The following is a 21,886-nucleotide window of genomic DNA, read 5'->3' as shown; positions in this document are numbered from 1 at the left end:
TTCCCTGATGCCTTGTCCAAATTAACCCTCATAGTTCAAATACCACCTCCAGTCTCCCTCCTGAAAAGACTCAACTAGCCCAATGGGACTGACCTGGTTAACAAAGGATAAATAAACAAATATCCATAAACATTAATGTGGCTGCAAAATATCCCAAACAGCCATTTAGGAAAAACTGCAAGCAAGACTCAATCAATCTAAAATCTTCACTGTACAAAGCATTAAACCTCCTGTAGTGGAGGCCCGTGGGATATATGTAAATGATCCCTTAAAGACACACTAGTGTTTTAGTTCTGTAGCTTCTGAATGCCCATGACTTTTTACTTTTTTAAGTCTTTGTGGGCATATTCAAGGCCTGAAAGTTACAATATTTTGTTTCAAACTGAAAACAAGAAGGCTGAAAATTATAAGCAAAGTCTATACATGGCAAAGGAAATGGAACTACTACTGAAAAAAATATATAATGATGAGCTTTGCTAAAGAAGCACATGTAAAGTGAAGCCAGGCCTACTGAAGATCCTGTCGGAATATTCTAATGGTGAAATGTGTCTATATTCTACAGAATCTAGGCCCCTATGGAATTAGAGCCCATATTCTGCATACGGCTTGTATGGAAACATTGAGATTCAGCTTGTCGAGTTTTGACATACTGAAAAATGATTGAAAATACAAGAGAAGATTAAATAAAGGATTAAAAAGTTGTGAGGGTGGCCTAATGGTTAAGGTGTTTGCCTTACAAACACAAGGTACAGGGTTTGAGTCACACAAGGGATAATTGGCTAGGCTTAAAATGGCTTGCAAGAGCAATTAGCCTAATACTAATCTATATCAAACACTGACTTTATACTTTTTTCTTGCAAGGCAGTAAACACTCCTATATCTCTAATATACAGAAGCAAGCCTCCCACTCCCAAGCTTTTTTACACCAACTACACAATCACCATACCTAAGAGAAAAGGGAATATTCTGAGAAATGGCAATTTTGGGAATATTCTGAGAAATGGCAATTTTGTGTGTGTAAGTCCATATTTTTGATCATTCAGTCACCACTTTCCAGGACCCACCCATCCCCGTCAGGACATTCTAAATGATTAACCTCTATACACAGCTCAATAACGCCATTGCATAAAAAGCCAGGGACTGACTGGCATTCGTACTGGCAGGTCTCTCGGAGTATAAAAGGATAAAGAGTTCATTCTCTAGGATGGGCTGATTGGAAGCGTGAGAATATGTGATGTTTTCTGACTAGTATCTGCAATCAAAACAGTACTGACAAAAAGGAGACAGCCATCAGAGGGGGACATCAGACACGTTTAGTGTCTCATGTTGAATATAATAATGGTATGATGGCAGGTAAAGGAATAAAGAAACAAGAAACAACGCATCATTAATGAAGACGCTAGAAATATTAAGTAGTCATAGGACTTATGATTATTCGTAATCTAAAATTAGGCAAAGAGTCAAATGATTAAAAAAGCAGAAGGAGAGTTAAAATAATGCAGGTGGGATACAGGGTTGGTAGCAATGCAACATAATGAAGGAGGAAGTGATAATTTCACTGCATGTCATCATCGAGGCATGCAGAGTGCTGCTTCATGGGACATAACAGCAGCTAAGGCATCATGTATTTCTTTAGTTTTATGTAGCTGAATTGAATTTTCTGTTTGTTTGGAGGGGTGATTAATTCTGTAGCTTGTAGCGCTATAAAATTATAATACTGCCTATGTGTATGCTTTATTGTTTTGATATTTTATATACTGTGCCTTAATGATGTATTTAATACTAAACACATTTTCATATCAGCCGAACACATGCTGTAGAAATAGTAATTACAACAAATGCTAGAAAACATAAACAAAAATATATAAATCACAGAGACCCCCTAGAAATCCTTTAATATATGCTGGATGTTATTTCTTTCACTGAAGAAAGGTGATGTGCTAATATAAAGCTTAGTAGCGGTACTGTGACAATGCCTAGCTAATTTAATATAATACTAAAATGTATTAAATGACCCATTTCAGAAAAGGACTGCTTGGCAACCTGCACCCACCCAATATAACTCTTCAACAGTCTGCCATATGATATGAGATCAAAGGGGTTTCTAAAATGCAGATAGACTACAATTCTCTTGTGGCCCATTTATAAGAAACTGTTTTTGAATTAAATTACTTTCTTTCAGTGAAAACTATGCTGGTTTAGATGTTGCAAGCCACTCCACTATAAAATTCCACAATTAAATTTAAAACTCCATTCATCAGATTTCCCCAATTTCTTCAAGGTCTTAATAATCTACTTCAGGAAGAGCAGAGTCTCTGTTAACCAGCCTACACCTTAGATTATCTGAAATGCTGGGCCAACATGAATTAAGTTGTTAAAACAAGGACGGTCATCCATCATAAACCAAAATGTCCTGCAGGCCAGCTTCTGTACTCCTACTCTGTAGCCGGACTCTTCTGGAACTCTCTTCCTCTCACTGTTAGATGCAACCCTTATACGGCTCCATTTCAAACTTCCTTACATAAGTATCTTTCCTCCATTTGGAGCTGTAACTGCTCCACACCTCCTGCATTTGAGCCTAACCTCTTCTTTTCCGATACCCCCACTGTTACCCCAACTTACTACTCACTTGCTGCTGTTATACATCCCTGCATCTCTTAATTCTAATACCAAACTTCATCATTACCTTAACATCAGAAAGACATTTAGCCTTTTATCTCTACTTCTACACCAACACAAGCACTGTTTTTCCCTCTCAAAATGTTTTCATTTATTCAACTGTGACCTGTAAATTACTTCTGTATGTATGTATGTATGAATTACATAATCATATGTATACTGAACCTCTGAAGTCAAATTGCCTGTATTTTTTTCTTTTTATTTATATGGTCTTTTGTATGTACCTATGTAGGCATGAATTCACAATCATATGTAGCTCGAACCTTCGAAGTTAACTTGCCTGTACAATTTATTTTAATTGTTCAACACTGTTATATGTACTGGAGCATTTCTCCACTGGCCTCCACTGAAAATGGGCTCTCATGGCCCAGTGGACTATCCTAGTAATCAAATGCCAATAAATAAATGAAATAAAACTAAATAAATCAAAGAATAAATAATATTTTTTTTCCTCCTGAAGGGAGATCTCCATGGAGATTACTTCTTTGTACTATCCAGTTTCAGGATTTTCCTGATAGCTGCTATCAGATTAATACTGAAGTTTACAAAATTGCTACTTAAAGGAGGTTCCCCATTTTTGGAAGAGACCCATGTGTTTCATTCCCCATCCAACCAACATTTTTCTGCATGTCACTGGCTCAGCCAGTGAACTAACTAATGTTGTATAGGTGCTGGGGGGGGGGGGGGACAAAACTGAACTTCACCACAAGAGGGAGGAGATAGACAGCTATGTAAAATACAGAGATAAAGTTCTGAGTACAAGTCAAACAAGTCAGGTTCAATTAGCAGGCCAGGTAATAGAGGAGTTCCAGATGGAAGAAAGGTGAGGCTACACCTTCTGACTTCTATTAGGGAAGGAGACAATGGGCTGCATGTGTTCAAGGTATTACTCCAGTGAAATCCCCTGCAGAGAACCGAGATCATACAGATTGTTTGCACTGAGGAGAGGGAGACAGGTCTTCTGAGGACATCTACACTTGCAGACAATGTCCCTCATACTGGCTTCTTGCATACGTCACCTTGTAGCCCGGTACACCTGTGCAGGTGCACAGGATTGTATCAATAAGCCATGTGGCTCCATAAGCAGCACTGGTGGTCGTTGAGTTCACTTTCCTCTCAGCCTCCCTGACCTCCTACAGAAACATAACCCACATGAACAAATGGGTGGACTGGTGACCCTGTGTCTGGTGTAGTTAAAATGCTCATGGGAAATGAGGTATTAAGGCAGAGTAGAGGCTTACAGAGCACCAACCACACTGCTATGGAAGCATGTACCCAATCTGCGATCATAAGAGACAAAGAAAACAAAGAGATGAGTTAGGCGGTACGACATGTTAAAACTGTGATGGCGACTCAGAGTCTTGTTAGGTCATGAGGCAACCACTGTGGGTAATGGACTGACACAAATTCAATGTACCTGCTTTTTTTCTTGCAAAGCCCAGCAGAGTATGATGGCAGCAGTAAATGTCTTCAGGTTAGGTGCCACATTGTAAGAAATTAAGCACCGTGATTACCGACTTACACCATGCAAATCATAAACGTTAAACTTCAAACTCTACACATAAATCACTATGCCATAATTATTACAATTTCCATTTGTAATTTTTCATAATAGTTATTATAAATCTCCAGTAACCGTGTACATTTTCATCATGGTAAGCAATAATAAAACTTGGGTAGGCTCTACTGGTCCTTCGATTAGTAAGCGTCTTCTTTGAATAAGTCGTCAAAAATATCAACATATTATTATTTTGATATGGCATCATTATTACATGAAACATAAGTACTCAATATAACTTACATTCACATAGTAAAAAGGGCTAGTTTGTAAAACCAGTAGCTTGAAGGACGCTTCATGGGTACAGTATAATAATTAATATACGAGCATTTTAATTTAAAAAGCAAACACTCATCTCACAGGTATATTTAACATCCATTCAAGTTTCTGTTCTAAGTGGTTGAGTTTACAAAAAAGAAAATCCTTCTGAAAGTTTAAAATTTAGTAATAGTATTTTGCCGAATTTCAACAGTTGTGTTTCTGCTGTAAATTTCATTGCAGTCAGGAAGTCACAAAACAATTCAGGAAAAAGATGAAATAACGGGAAATTTCTGATAACATCCTATAATGAAAATGCATTTAATTTAACCTAATCAGATGCGTTGGTCACTTGTAGCATTGATTTAAAGAATAAACAACTCAAACACTGTGATCTGGTAACAAAGGCAAGTTTATGTTTGTGAGAAAGCAGACATAGTTGGGTGATGAGTGTAACTCATAGCATTTATAACTATTTTTTTCAGAAAATGCTTATCATATGTGATACAAAGTAACTAGCATCACATGAACTTTAGCAGGCATTTGTAATATGAAATATTTTTATTGGTACGTAACATGAAATATTCTTATCAGTACTTTTTTGTGAAAACAGTTAATGGGAAAAAATGTGATCTTTTAATTTATGGTAGCTTACAACATAACATTATGATCCTTTCAAGGACTGACCAGACAAAGATCAGCAATCAGATTTCATTATCAAAAACTGATAGATTACAAACATCTGAACAATCAAGGTTTTAAATGTCTTAAATGTATGCAGAGATAAATAAATGTATGTCCAGATCTGTAACTGGCATCCAATTAAGTACAGAACAGGTTGGCTCAGGGTGCCTATAAGATGTATTTACGTTCAGGGTGTCCACCTTTTCAACTAAAGTCTGTGTCCAAATATTCATGAAAATTTGTACAAAGGTACAAAGATCTGATTTTTCAGGAACCAAATAGAATTTGCCCCTCTGCACATACTTGAAAATCATCTCTATCACTTAACCCTCAGCCATCAGACCTCAAGAGCTAATTCACTATCAGCTAATTTCTTCCCCCTCTGGTGTGATAGTCAGTCCATTTTGTTCTTTGGCCAAGGTGACAGCCTTAAGACCCATGTATTCTCTGCTCAGGGCAAGAACTAATTATCAAATTCATTCCCATTTGGAGGAAAGAGTCTGGAAGGAGGGAAGTAGGATCCCTTCACTCATGTGAAGAGTCTCTCCTTCCTTGTCAAATTCCCCCTTCATGTCAGCTGCTGGCCGCCACCATATCATTACCTCGCGGGTCCCTGGGAACACCCTCATTGTCTACATTAAGCATGAGCCACAATGAATCAATAGCTGTGATAATGGTTAGGGTATTTACCTCACAGATACATGCTACAGGGTTTGATTCTCACATTTGGGCACTGTCTGGTTAGGTAATGGTCAGCGGCTTAACAGATAGCACACTCATGTTTATTGCTGACACATCAGAAGGTTGTGGTCTCTATTCCCACATCAGGCACTTAGATCCCTTTTACATAATCAACCATATGATAGGTAAGGCTAATGTAACACCCAACCGAATAGGTTAATTCAAGCACCAAAAGTGAAACTGGCTATGTTTAAAATGGTGCACAAGAGTAGATAGACTAGTACTTACCTATAAACCTACGACACAATCAATTCCTCTACACTCCTGCTTGGGTCACGGTGCAGTAGATTACACTCAACTGCTCCTTCTAAGATGGGTGATCTGGTATTGGCCATACCCTCCTTCCCTCCATGCATTGGTCCTACTGGCACCCAAGCTGGTGGGCAAACCCAAGTAGTCTGGGTTGTAGCCATGGCTTTACCCTTCTTCTCCACAGGGTTAAGGACAACTGTGACATTAAGGTCAGCTATTCTGAGATACTGGAATCTGCTTTCCTATTTTAAATCGCATTCCTATGGTTTTAATAGCAAAGTTGGACACTTTATTTGTCTCTCATTCTTTTTAAAATAATGTTCAATATTTATATAGGTTGCTACTTCCCACCTGGCAACAACATCCCTACACTTGAAAACCTCCTCAGCTGGACTACCCACCACCTACCCCAAGAAACTTTAATTCTAGGAGACTTCAACACTGACTGGCAATCCTGCTCTAGCAACCACCCAAACCCATCATGTAAACCTTCATGGCTTCACCCAACTAGTCCAGTCACCTACTAGGATAAATAACTCCAACAAACACACTACCCTTGACTGGATACCTGTCAATAAGAGCCCCCAGTCATATATAGCAGGCTGCTTATCTGACAGCCTCAGTGATCACTCCCCAACCTTCCTACTAAGAAAACACCTTTATAAAGTGAAACCCATCATCTACCGTCAAATACGCAAAAAAACTAACTTCATCCCTCTCTCATTCAGCTCATCCCTAAAAGACTGTAACTGGAAACCTCTAAAATACCTCAAACTAGATGATGCAGTTGACTACTTTAATAAAACATTCCTAAGCATCCTTAATTACCATGCCCCCATAAGACGTTCCCAAACTAGAGCCCAACCATCCCTATCGCTACAAAAGAACACCAAGTCTGAAATGAAAAACAGGGATAAAGCCTGGGACAAGTGGCGCAAAACCAAAACCCCCTCTACTAGGCAAAAATTCCTAGAACTACATAATAGAACCAAAAAGCTTATAAAACCGGACAAAATCCAATACTACCAGTCTGCCTTACCTCCTCCCAACATAACCCCAAACAATTCTGGTCCTCAATAAACTCCATCCTCCACCCAGATAAAGTAAGTACACCCACTCCTAACTTAGCTCACTCTTCCGATAATATTGCTACCTCTTTCAACAATCACTTCACACAAACTGTACTATCACTAGCTAGACAACACAACCCCCCCATAAGCCCACACCATCAGCTACAACTAACAAACTCCCCACTAGTTTCTCTTTCTCTCCTGTTCCTACCTCCAAAATAAAACAACTATTAACTAAACTTAAAACCTAAGCGGCTTACTAATACATATATATATATATATATATATATATATATATATCTAAAACTGAAAGTTATTGCCAGTTTTAGACAATTACACAAATTGAATGTCTAAAGAGCAGACCTCAGAATAAGAGTATTAATCGTCATTTGGCAAATGATTGCCCAGAATGTGTTTACTTATTCATTTGTTTATTTATTTATTTCAGTTTGTTAACCAGGTGAATGGACTGGTCCAAGAACCTCTTTCATCCATGACCCTGGCTAAAGGTAGCAACAGAGTACTGATACAAGTGTATAGGCTTAACATACATTAAAACAGCCTAATAAATTCACAGAGAAGAACAACAGTGTACAATTTACAGTTTTACAAATGTGAGGTGAAGGGTATAAAGGTGATTTGAAGAAGTTCTGCATTTGCTAGCAGAGTAATTGAAAAATATTGCAGCTTGCATCACGATATGGCAGTACTTAATGGAATAGGTGCATTTAAAAGCTTTTATCCATTTTTGTTAGTTAATCAGCATGACCTTTTGTCACTGGGTGACTGGAAAGTACTGTCTGAGTAAATACCATATTCAGAGTCAAACACTTTGCAAATAAAAATCGAGGTATTCAAATTCAGGAAAGTATGACAAAGATCATTAGCTGTCTTACTTCACTATCATAAACTGGCAGCTCTAATAGTTTATTGATTCATTTATTACATGTCCATGCCATTTTCATAACTTCTTTAATTCTTGACAGAAATTTAATAGTAAAAGCATATCCTATTTTCTAGCCAATAATACTTGCATCTGTGACTCTTTCTAATTACAGCTATCGGGACACGATCACGTGAGCACTTTGTTTAAACAGTGATGCATTTCTAATAGAAGATATACTAAAAGGAGTGAAGATGTATGCGTACGGGGTCTGTGTAAAATAAATGTAACTTCAGGAAGGCATGGTGCAGACAGCACTTGTTTTTTAATGAGGTTTGAAAAATTATTGGTTTATTTCCATTTTATGTTCTGAGTGTCATAAATGAAAAATTATATCAATAATTTAAAGTATCTGTAATTTACATTAAGTGGAGGGGAAACGATAATTTCTGAGCACACACTCGCATGTAAACTCACACCTATGGCCATCTGTAAGTGTCCAATCCACCTATTGCATGTCTTTGGAAAAAAGCCTGGACTACATAGTGGAGATTACTTCACACATCATGTAATATGGATTTTAAAAATTCAAAAAGAAGATAATATTTGAGCTTCAGTAGTACCGGCCTCAGCAGCTTTGTTTTCAAACTGTACAAGAGTGTGCAGGAACCCAGACTACAAGATACATGCAAGTCACAAAATGAGTATATAGGCACCAGTATTTTAAAAATATAACCATATACATTGCAGTCAGATGAAGGTGGCACGCCTGCGATGGACAGCCCCTTCTCCTTCCCCTGCGAACGGACATCAGGTCTTCAGTTGCTGAAGCCCAGCTCTCAGATCTCCTTAAAGAAATGGTTCAAAAGCTCACATTGGTATTAATCTCTCATTCAACAATGACTCTTGCCATTTTATATTCCACATGCTTTCATTCTCTGTATCACATACGTTACTGTGTAATGTACCTTGTGTATGTTTTGCATTGCAAAAAAGTGCATTTTTGGGCTCCCTTACAAGAGGTCCAGAAGAAATTCCTAGAGCATCAGTAACCAAGGAAAAAGGTGCCAAAGAACACAATGTTAGTTGTTGTTTTCCACAGGAAATCATTGCTGGTGTGATTTCTACTTGGGTGCCAGCAGCAGTTCCCTTCTTTTGGGAGTTTTCTCTCTTCTCAGAATTGGTGTGACCATGGAATGATTATATAAGCTTAAGTGGGGTGACTTGCCCCACAGACATTTGGGGGTGCAGGAGGGTTTGCCCCCGCAAACAAATGCTTAAAGTTATTTTTTTCATCTTTCTGTGCTTCAGGTATTATTTTTGGCATTTCTGATGCCTGACATTGTGCAGATCGCTGATTCGTAGTAGAACCAGATTAGGTGTGCTTGGGGAGCCACACTTGTTAATGGAACAGTAGCAAATGACAGTCATTTCTGTAATCACTAGTGTGTGACTGTCCAGCTTTTGCACAAAACAACAAATTGCTGGTACAACAGGGAATTCCCCTTTCCCAATAATTATTTCCTTTTCCCAGTAATGGTTCCCCTTTCCCAGTCATGATTCCTCTTTCCCAGTAATGGTGTGACTGTACAGATAGCATACATATATCTATACATCTATCTATAAATTTATAAATATATGCACAGATATTTTATATATATATATATATATATATATATATATATATATATATATATATATATATATATATATATATATATATATATATATATATGCAATTTAAACAGTCTATTTATCGGAAAAGCCCAGCACTTGCTCCTAAAGCATTTTTATACAGATGAAGCACTCTTAAACAAAAAGAAAGTACTTCATTCACCTAAAAACCCTTGAGTACCCATTTCCCTATAGGTCCTTTCTGACTCAGTTACACAGCAATCCCTTACACTTTCTAGCATGTCGAAGGGTCAGTTGCTGGCGTCCTCTCCTGTTCAGCTGGTGAATCTGGGAATCTTGAGGCAATGTTACAATTGCCTCATGTACACAGACAACCCTCTCCTCCTCCCAACAAATACAAATATATGTGAGAGATGCAACTATATAGCCAAACTGGAGGCTGAGCTCTCTCAACTCAGTACTGGCAAAACCAGTCAGGAGGAGAAGGTAACCACGCACACCACAAACCCAGTCTCACATAGACCTATCACAACTGCTTACCAAACACATAACCACACAAAAACATACTCAGAGGCTCTAATTAAAAATCTACCAAAACAACAGAGGCCTCCAAAGCAGACACCCAAGCGACCACTACCTCAAGACATAGCACATGCAACACATAGTTCACAAAGTCAGTGTGCTAAACAGTCACAGCCCTTAAGGCCAAACAACATGCCAGATACACTTGTAATAGGTGACTCCATAGTCAGACACACTGACGTCCCGCTCACCAGACTGAACAAGGAAAAGGTTACAGTAAACTGCCTGTCGGGCGCTAGAATCCGTCACATAACACAAGCACTCAGGTCACTCCAAAGCAAGTACAAATATGACTCAGTCATTGTCCATGCCGGTGTGAATGACCTGAGATGTATCTCCCTGGACTACATGAAAAGAGACATAGAGGAGCTCTCTGATTATGTAGCCCAGGCCGGTATGACCCTGACCCTGAGCAGCATCTTACCCTCACCAAAAATGATGCCACAGTACAAAGACAAAATGATTAGCTTTAAAAATTGGCTTAATTACTGGTGTCATTCTAAGGGGATCCAATGCCTGTCTGCTTGGAATGACATGCTTGACAAGCCACGCTGCTTCACAAGGGATGGCTTGCACCTGTCACCTCTGGGCTTCTGGATATTGGCCAAGGCTCTTGCCACTCCGATAGTGCCTTTTTTAGGCAAGGCTCAAAAGACAAACCCACCACCCTAGAAAACACAAGTGAAAAAAAACTAAGGGTAATGCTGCTCAATGCCAGAAGTCTAAACCTCAAGATGCACGCTCTCAAAGCCCTCCTCAGTATGGAAAACATTGATGTCTGTGCAGTGACTGAAACATGGTTCAAGGCTCCTGAGAGCACCCCAGCACTACCAGGTTATACCTCATATCATGCTTTCCGGCCCCAAAACTTGGACCGAACCACAAAAGGAGGGAGAGTATCCATATTCATCAAAGATACCCACACCTCCAGGTTAGTGGCAATGCACGAAGCATCGGAGACCATCCAGGTGCAACTAACCATAGGCATAACTGCCCTACAGTTTGTAGCATGCTACAGACCACCCTCTCAAACTCAGGAAACCCACACAGCCTTCTTGAAGACACTGGAGAGTATGAATGTCTCTCCAAATACCATCATATTGGGAGACTTCAACTACCCAAACATAGACTGGGAACATTACTCAAGCCCCAACACCTTAGCCCAAAGGTTCCTAGAATTCATAAACTCAAATGCGATGGAACAACTAGTCACCACTCCCACAAGAGGAGATAATATACTAGACCTGATCATCACAAACATGGGGACAAAATGCTTCACACCAGAAGTATTCCCCTCATTGGTGAGATCTGACCATAAATTAATCTCACTGGAAATCCACATCCCGCTCCCACCCCCTGCACAAAAGACCACAGTGAAGAATTTTTCAAAAGCCGACTTCACACTTCTTAAGACTGAAGTGTTATCCTTCAAGGCCCCTGGGCCAGTGGAAACCACAACCCACACCGCTGAATCCTTTATAAATGCCTTCTACAGACATCTTCAAGAATGCATGGATCATACAATCACTAATAAAACCAAGACCCATTCCCCCAAAGGCAGGCGCCCTGTCTGGTGGACCCCAGCCATTAACAAACTTTACAACAGGAGGAGGAAGCTACTACATGACAGAGCAAAATCCCTAAAAGGGAAGGCATCTCTGATCAGTACTAGCAAAAAACTATGATCACTCATAAAATCATCCAAGGCCAACTTTGAGAGAAAAATCGCAAAAGACACAAAAGACAATCACAAGGCCTTCTTTAGCTATGTTAGAAACCTAGGTGGAAACCCCCAGATATGCTCAGAGTTAGTCCAAAATGACACAAAATACACTGAACCCACAGACATTGCCAACATTCTGGCAGACAGGTTCAGTGCAAATTTCTCCGCCCCTCCCCCAAAAGGAGAAATATCTATCCTAGCAGAGTGTAGCCTCCCTAACATCTCAGATGCCCAGGTGAGAGCCGCCCTCTCCAAAGCTAAAAACACAGCATCAATGGGACCGGACGGTGTCCCGGGCTGCGTGCTACATGAACTCCAAGAGGAACTAAACCCGCACATAAGGCTGCTGTTTAATCTTAGCCTTACTACAGGATACGTACCCAAAGAGTGGCGTACAGCAACAGTGGTCCCACTCCACAAAGGAGGTGCTTCTATGGACCCTGGAAATTACCGCCCCATAAGCTTGACGAGCCTGGCCTGCAAAGCTATGGAAAGGATCATTATGGAATTCATAAACAAAGACATTGGGGACCTACAGACATTGGATCCTACCCAATTCGGCTTTGTCAAGGGCAGATCCTACCTTTTGAACCTGGTCGACTTTTTTGAAACAGTCACTAAGGCCATTGATGAGGGTAAGGCAGTTCACACAGCCTACCTTGACCTTGCAAAAGCCTTCGACACAATACCCCACTCGGGCATTATAGACAAACTCACCAGCTTAAAAGTAAATGCATATGTCACAAGATGGGTTACAAACTGGCTCAAGGACAGAACCCACAAGGTCAGAATTGCTGGAGCCATGTCAGACTCTAAGCCAGTCACAAGCAGTGTCCCACAGGGCTCAGTCCTGGGACCCCTCTTGTTCGGCATTTATTTTTCCGAGGTGCAAGCAAACATAGGAGGATTGTGGCTGACAAAGTTCGCTGATGACTGCAAACTGGGCGCCATAATTGATACTCCAGTGGACACAAGCATCCTTCAGAGAGGCCTCATAGAAATGGATAATTGGTGCCAGAGCCATGGCCTTAAACTGAACACCAAAAAATGTATAGTCATACCCTTTGGGAAAAACAAGGTACCCACAAATTACCACATAGGTGGTAATCCATTAAGTACGGAAGAGGTAATCAGGGACCTAGGGACCCAAGTTGACAGTAACCTCTCATTTGACACTCACATTGCCAAGGTGGTTAGGAAGACCTTCTATATTGCCCACCTTATCATGAAGGGATTCACATCTAGATCAAGAGAGGTCATTGTGCCCCTGTACTCTTCTCTTATCAGGCCCATAATTGAGTACAATGCCCCATTTGGGATGTATCTTACCCGACACCTGCAGCAGTTGGAAAGACCCCAAAAGTTCCTCACCAAGAGGATAAAGGGTCTCAGACATAGGTCATATGCTGCCTGGCTGAAGAAACTCCAGCTCTATTCAGTCGCATACCGCCTACTCAGAGGTGATCTATGCCTGACGTACAAGGCCATGTCCAATCCAGAATTAATGGACATGCTCCACCTCAGAAAATCCAAATCCATCAGAGCCACGAGAGCAAGAGATTTGAACATCAACACAGAAATAAATAGGACATGCTGGAGGGACAGATTCATAACCCAGAGGCTCCCTACACTCTGGAACAGAATCCCAGTCCATGTTAGGCAGAGTCCCTCACTGACTCTCTTCAAGAGAAATCTTGACGAGTGGATGGGGGATCGTAGGTTCACCCCGGGGGTCAACTCTGTGTCACTACTGGACAGAGGTACAGTAAACTAAACCCTATATGGGCGTAGTATGCTCATCCCAAGGGGTGGCGAAAGTCACACACACTCTGGCTAGGCTTATAAATGCCCTAGGGCAGATAGCCTAGTATAAACCTATAGATATATATATATATATATATATATGTGTGTGTGTGTGTGTGTGTGTGTGTGTGTGTGTGTGTGTGTATGTATATATGGATCTAGGACTGTTAAATGAAACTTCAACAGTCCAAATCCAACTTCACCGAACACACTTTAATGAAAGTGCTTTTACCGAAAAAGCACTTTCGCTAAAGTGTGTTAAAAAAAAAAAAAAAAGTAAAAACAAGAAAAAAGCATTTATGCAGGGGGGCAAGCTCCCCAGTGCCCCCCACACCCCCCTACTTTAATATTCTCACTCCAAGATCGCACTACAGTAGGGAAAAGGAAAAAATTCCATTATCCGCACCATAGTACAATCTCCGCAACAGTCACTCCCCCACAACGCCCTCTACCTACAGGCATACTTCTGCGAAAGTGCTTCTTCTGAGAAAAGCACTTTCGCAGATGTATGCCCGGCCGTTTAGGATTCGGTGAAACAGCCATTCGCGCATCAGTCCTATACCCGTATATATATATATATATATATATATAGATAGATATATATGTATATATAAATATATATGTATATAGATATATATGTATATATATATATATGTATATAGATATATATGTATATATATATATATATATATATATATATATATATATATGTATATATATATATATATACATATATGTATATATATATATATATATTTATATATATATATTTATATATTTATAGATATATAGATACATATGTATGTAGTGGGCAGTGTGGCGGGGGACTTGTCCCCTGCAAGAATGTTTTTTTTTCGGTGATTCCTCATTCAAATGCTGTTTGTGTTTAGTATCTATTATTCATTTGTGATTACAGTTGCGAGAGCAAGGCTTGCCAGGGAGCCATATTCTTGTACCTCAGCCATGTGAAGGTCTTTCGGCTTTTTCCCAGTAAGGGGTCGCCACAGCGGAACGCAGGTCCGCTAATGATTGACAGTAGATTTTTTTACGAAATGCCGAGGTTCCAGCTCAACGCCCAACCTTCAACATAGGCACGTCCATTTATGTACGCATGTCTTTCAAACGCTACCCAACCACAGGGAGAACATGCAGACTCCACACAGAAGGCACTCCCAAGCCAAGCTGAGAATCGAACGGGAGAACCTCTTGCTGTGAGGTAATGACGCTACCGCCGTACCACCGCGGCATAATCTTGTACCTCAGCTATGTAAATACTGAAATATGAAGCTTTTCTCCCCAGGATAGCACTGGAAGTGGGCCTTTGCTTGGACCAACTACCCAGCAAAACAAATAATAAATAAATAAATACGTAAATACATACATCCATACATACACCATTGCCAGGTTTTCCATGTTTACATCAGCTAACCATCTTATCTCACCTAATAATCACAGAATAATATTAATAACAATAATGAAATAGTTGCTAAAATTAAAATGAACAGTAATTCTCCCCCATATTTCCCATTAGTTTATTAAATAAATTCATCATTCAACCACCCATGTTTGCTTTATTAGGATGGTACTCGGCTATCGGCCCTAATACCTATACAAGCTTAGCCATAACAATTCCCTGGCTATTTCTTCCCACAGTATTTACTTCCCTGGACCCGTGTCTAGCAGGGCGACTGACGTGATCCCCGGGGTGAATTTCCTATCTCCCATCCAGTATTGTCTGGCATGCTTGTTCAAAATCCTTTTTGCAGTGATTTAGCTAAACAAGAATCTTTTGCAGTGCTGTTTGCTGTGCTAGAAATGTTTTCTATTTTCCTTCCTGACTTACTCTGGTTGGCACTTTTGTATAATCCATGTTACATTGTGCTGTGCTATATTTACCTCTCAATTTATACCCCTAATTTGGTTACTTGGAACAAGCTAAACTAGCTTCAAACAAATGTGAGGTTCAAAAAGAGGTTTAAATGATCTTTTTTATGAATGAGAATACAGACAACAATTGACAAATATTGTAAAGCAAGAGAAATAAATGAGAAGGGAATTGTTAGTGGCACACAAGGTACAAGGTGGTTGTGCAGAGCAACGAATACACTGGAATAAATACATTGGCTTCATATTTCCTTTGCTGTAAATAAACTATTACATAGCCACGCCCATTTTTGCTCAGATTTTCTGTAATTTGATCCTTCCAAATATTCTCCTAAAATAAGTGTTCGGATATGAAACAAATGTGTTCGCATTTCCTTTATTGCATCTCCCAGTGCTAATGTTTTCTATCTGTAATGTATGCAAGAAAAATGCAAGCTTTATGTTCCTACACAATAAAATAGGACTCTTTAAGAAATGTAATTATGTGATTTTATGGGAAAGCAATTTGCTTATCAGTATTGCATCCTTTAAACAACAAATATACTGGTATTGGTAAATACAAGCTTTTAAATGAAGGTATGCTTACAAAAAGTAAATAACACACTGCTGAAACTCCCTGGTATAAACTTATTATAGACAAATCCTGTTAAATGTACTACCTACATTATACATTTGTGATTTTAAATTCATATAGATAGATTGTCTATGTTCAGTTATTACATTACACCAAGACATTTTTTATTATTTTGAGCACTGTCTCTTTCAATGTCTCATTCTCATAAATCTTAAGTTTTTAATACTTTTTTTTCAGAAATTCACACCCTCTGGTTCCTATCCAGTGAGCTACAGACAACAGCAGGAGGGTCAAGGCAAAGTAATCATAATGTAGGCATTTAAATGGCTGACCCCTTTCTGTCAGGACCTCTGGCTAAGAAAAATGATGCTTATAAATCCAATTCAAGCAGTGCTAATGCATTAATGACTGACAAGTGGCAATGACGTTGAGACACACAGATGCAGTTTGACATTAATGGAGAGATTTGCCTGTGGTTATACTCTTAGTGAAGGCAAACAGACCCACCTGTTTTCTTGCCATCAACCTGGGCACAAAATCAGATGTCATGCCAGATTAATTAGAAGCCTGGAGTTTTATTCTTCCCTGTTGATAAGTCGAGCATGTTTCCATAATTTAAGGAAACACTTAGGAACAAACTGGGTCAAAAGTGAGAGTGCATTTACTTTACAGAAATCACTAGCTGGGTGGTGGTTGTCAATACAATACCATTCTACCAAAGCAGCTTGCTTTTTAAAATGTTATTATCCTAACAATGAAAGCCATGTGAGCTCTAATTATTTATTATACTAAGCACTTACATTTTCAACTAATTGTAGAAAGTCAAGGAAAACGTGCTCTGTCAAAGTAATACACAGCAGTTATGAATTTTCATAGTAATTACAAATGAAGACAGCTTAGAATAATCCCTAAAAGTTAATGTTATTGACTAACTAGTCAGTGTTTGTAAAAGAAAGTCTCAATAAACAAAGTGTTCTTTTATAATCATTACCTGTTGTATTACCTGTGGGATTCAAAAAGAATGTATGCTTATGGAAGCACTCTGCCCGCAGCAGTAAGTCCATGTGCCTGTGTAAGAAAAGGTAGTGGGATTCGTCATTCAATGTTGACCAATAAGGAACCTCAGTGTCGCATGCCTAATTCCAAAAGATGACTCAGGATAGTTATACTGCATGCCTATATTCAATGACAGTTAGGACTTCCAAGGAAAAGACATGCCCTGAGCTTGGGCAAGCTGCTGGGGGGAGGGTGTGGGAAGGGGGGGGTCACGATTAGGGAGTGGGGTAATTTTAGGATTAGGGTGTAGGAAAGGAGTTTTAGGGTTGGGGAATAGGGAGTGGAGGTTTAGGGTCTGTAGAGTCATATGTGTACACTAGGCTAATGACTCCTGGGACCTTAATAAGCCTAGCCATGCAAGCTAAATGCATCCCATAAATTATTGTTCCTAAGAGGTTATTTAAGGGGTGTATGTCAGTTAGGGCATGACTTGGCTACTTCAGTCCATCAGAGACATGGTTGCAATACCAGGGGTGAATTTCTGATTTCCAATCCACTGGTCTGGGTTGTACTTGAATACAATTAGAGAAAGGCTCTGCTTCACATGGATGGGTAGCCCATTACAGAGAATGGGGATTCTCTGAGATACATTCCTACCCATCAAAAATGTCCTATTTAGGTCCCAAGCAAAGTTTATTTCCTTAGATCTAGTAGTTCTGGTGATACTTATTTTGTGGATATGCAAAAGGTCCCTCAAAGTGGGATCCAAGGATGCACTGTATGCTAGGTATAAATCACCTCTTAGAAATCTGTAGAAACAGAGTACAGAGACAGGGATTTGAGATGATCTGCATAGGATACTGTGTTTACACCATGTATTCTTTTTGTGAGGAACCTCTGTGAATGTGCCAGTTGTTGCATATGCCTGGTGAGGTACATACTGAGGGGGGGCATTATCCTCTGTGGCTGGTCTAAAGAGGGCTGAGTACAATGATATCTTTAAACGCAGGCTCCATGTCCATGCTTATAAGTATCTTTAAACTTAGGTTCCATACCCATGCTTATAAGTATCTTTAAACTTAGGTTCCATACCCATGCTTATAAGTTGTGCAACACAGAATGATTTCCTTACTACAGCATGTACAAGATGGTCAAAGGTCAAGTCACTATTTACATGCATTCTCAAATCCCAGACCACTGGGTCCACTCTTAGGGGTATATTACCAGTGTAGTAATTTGCAGGGATGGCCATCTTACAGAAAGATACTAAGATGCACTTCTTTCAGATTGTGACTATGGTAGTTTGCCTATGTCACATCAACCTGACAAGTATTTCTTTAATAGGGACATTCAATGACTGCACCTCTTTTGGCCAATCTGACAAGTATTTCTTTAATGGGGACATTCAATGACTGCACCTCGTTTGGCCATCCTGACAAGTATTTCTTTAATGGGGACATTCAATGACTGCACCTCATTTGCAATTGCCTATGAACTTAGATAGCCAGAGGTCTTTGAAGTCAACCTTGACTTCAGAGACACACATGTCAAACAATAGCAGCTGCTGCATTGAGCCCTGAGGTACTCCACTAGTGACCAGCCTTTTTGTGGAAGTGGATTCCACTAAACTAACGTCTTGGGTACTATCTATGAGCTAGCTGGCTATCTAGCGGGTGATATAGGGGGTTATACCTAAATTTATTGACCATGTCTACAATATCTGCATGGGGTATTGTGTTGAATGCCTTAGCCAGGTCAAGACAGGTAGTATGCATCATTTTGCCCTCATGCATTATATGGTGACCTTCTGAAAGACATCCACCAGGTTGAGTAAGCATGACCTGCTCTTGACAAAACTAAACTCATTGGATCCAGTGTCTGAAGGTTCCTGTGTCATCATTTATCATACCCATGCTCATTCCTTTCATGGTTTCACATGTTGCACTAGTCAGACATATGGGTCGATAGTTTCCCAAGTCCATGGATGACTTGCCCCTATACATAGGGATAACCATTAGAGTTCTCTCTTCATTTGGCACAAAGCCTTCTTGGAGGTGATGGGCATATTGTGATTCTAGTAAGCTTGGCAGTTCATATTTCATATCTCATACTATTAAGGAGGAATCCTGGGATATTATAAACTCCCACTGATGCAGTGCTTTTGGCCTTAGAGAGTGTATTTAGGACCTGTTCACTAGTGACAGCTAGGAGAGTTATGGCTGGGGCCATTTCTTGAGGTGCAATTGGGGGGTGAAAGTGGTGTGAAGCTTGAGATGAATTTATTAGCCAGTAGATTTGCTAAATCCTGTGACTCAGTAAAAGTGTTTTCATTTTCAGTTAGTTTGGCACATCGTTGTGTATCGTCCTTGAGATTGTAGACATAGCTGAAGAATATCGTCCTTGAGATTGTGGACATAGCTGAAGAATGTCATGTGATTGTCCTTAGGCTGAGAGGCTACTTTTACCTTACATTTGGCTTTGGTGACTTAAGTATTCCTCTGAGCTGTGTATTTAGTTTGGTGGAGGACTTCTTACCTCGCTGGGCATCGCCCTTCCCATTCTTGGATGTGGTTTTCTTCCTTTTGTTAGATAACCTACTTCTGTTGGGATTCTACCAGAACGGCTTTCTTTTTAAGTTTGTCCTTTGTCTTGTTTCTGGTAGGTACTGCTGCCTCTATGCAGCAGGATTGTACAGTTTTTGTGAAGAACTCTGTGTATGCAGCTGTGTTCCCTAGATGTGGGGGGGGGGGCTTGAAATTTTGCCGGGGTACCACTAAAAAGTAGGATGTTTGCCTTAGAGTAATTAGTAAACGTTCTAAGCTTAGCTGTGTCCCAGACTTTATTTTCCTTTCAAAGGAGACAGCTTTATGGTCCAACCTGACCAGTCAGGACATTACCTTCAGGGTGGGTTCAGCACTTCCCCCATGTTGTTGAGGACTAGGTCAAGGATACTGGTGCTCCTAGTGGATGTATGGAGTAGCTGGTCCAGGGTGTTCATGTGGACAAAGCCCAGGAATCTTTGGGCATGCAAGTTTGGGGTCACATAAGATTCACAGTTTATGGTGGGGTAGTTGAAGTTACCCATGAGAATGGTGTTGGGTTGAATAGACAGTGACTGTACTTCAGTTAAGTATGAGGTGTGGGCTTCCTGTGTCATAGAAGGGGTCCTATAGTTCACAAAGATATGTCAAGGAACTTTGCCTATGGTGGGATGCATGTGGAGAAGCTCATGTGTGTCATATTTCTTGACCAGCCTTGAGGTCTGTATGTTTTTGATGTAAATAAAGACTCCCTCTATCCTTTGTCCTTTTCTGTACCGTAGGTCATCTATATGTGTGGAAGACATTATAGCCCTGTATGGTCAGTGTACTGTCGTGGCTTTACACCATGTTTCACTAACTACACAGACATCAGTATTCTCCTGAGTGATGAGAGCTTTCAGGGAGTGGATTTGTTTGTTTACACCCCTTGTATTGAGAAGTATCACCTTAAGATTAACCTGAGATGGTTTTGTTATGTTGGATGGTCTATTTATTGACATTTATTTACCGGGAAAGTCCAGCTGGGTAGAAGCCCATTTTCAGTGAAAGCTCCAAATTACTACAAAACATTTTAAGAAAAATAATTTTACAATCTTCAAAAATAAAACAAAAACATCTGCAGTTTAAATAACTATAACAAATTAGACGCAAAAAAAAAATTTGGTTCCATGGTGTAATGGTTAGCACTCTGGACTCTGAATCCAGCAATCTAAGTTCAAATCTTAGTAGAACCTGTTGTGCTTTCAGTCTTGACATTTCCCTGGCATGTCAAGGTTGCTTTTAGGGTTGGGAGGATGGCCTAATGGTTAAGGTGTTTGCCTTACAAACAGAACATACAGGGTTTTAATCTCACAGGGGATAATTGGCTAGGCTCACAAGGGCAGTTAGCCTAGTACAAATCTATGAATCTATGATATAAAAACATTGGTTAAGAATCAATGCAAGTTATATGACAATCATTTAATATTTAGAGACAGTTTATAGAGAAACTAAAGGTAAGTTAGTCTAATACAAACAGGAATTGCAATACGAAGTGAGGGGAAAAACAGGTTTATGGTATATTTAGAGAGAAAGTCAGGGAAGAGAATTAGATAGAAGTAAGGAAGTAAGTGAAGACATGAGAGTAAGGAGGTGTAAGGAATGATTACTTGTTCACATTTAGGGATCTAGTTTATCCGGGTTTTGAGCAAGAACAGAGACAGATTTTAGCCAGGAAGTCTTTCAGAGTGGTTTGGAAAGATGGGAGGAAGGCTATACACCTGATGGATACAGATAAGGAGTTCCGGGCCTTAGCAACTGCCCAGCAGATTTGATATATTTGTAGACAGACAGGAGTTTTTGTTCAGTGGATCACATTGACTGACTGGGAACATAGTTGTGTAGAATGTTTTTTTATTGCTGGACAGGCAGATGGATGCTGGATAATTTTATAGGTGGTAGGAAGCTGTGTACATGGTAGTTGATGAGGCAGTTCTAACCAATTTAGGCTTTTTAGTGCTATTCAGTGGTGGGTTCTGAAAGGG

The 21,886-nt window shown here is 39.8% G+C and overlaps 1 protein-coding gene and 1 non-coding gene across 9 annotated transcripts in view; one reads left to right on the top strand and one right to left on the bottom strand.

Moving 5' to 3' along the window:
- Positions 1 to 21,886, bottom strand: part of PTPRM (protein tyrosine phosphatase receptor type M) — a 4,358,319-nt gene that overhangs the window by 4,252,802 nt on the left and 83,631 nt on the right. The window lies entirely within an intron of this gene.
- Positions 21,026 to 21,097, top strand: TRNAQ-CUG. Its single transcript has one exon. It is a non-coding gene; the product is annotated as a tRNA-Gln (tRNA).

Source organism: Protopterus annectens, chromosome 3.part1 (assembly GCF_019279795.1).
Source record: "Protopterus annectens isolate FY-2018-M chromosome 3.part1, PAN1.0, whole genome shotgun sequence".
NCBI classification, from domain to species: domain Eukaryota; kingdom Metazoa; phylum Chordata; order Ceratodontiformes; family Protopteridae; genus Protopterus; species Protopterus annectens.
Note: the sequence above shows the minus strand (reverse complement) of the source record. Positions and strands in the feature narration are given on the sequence as shown.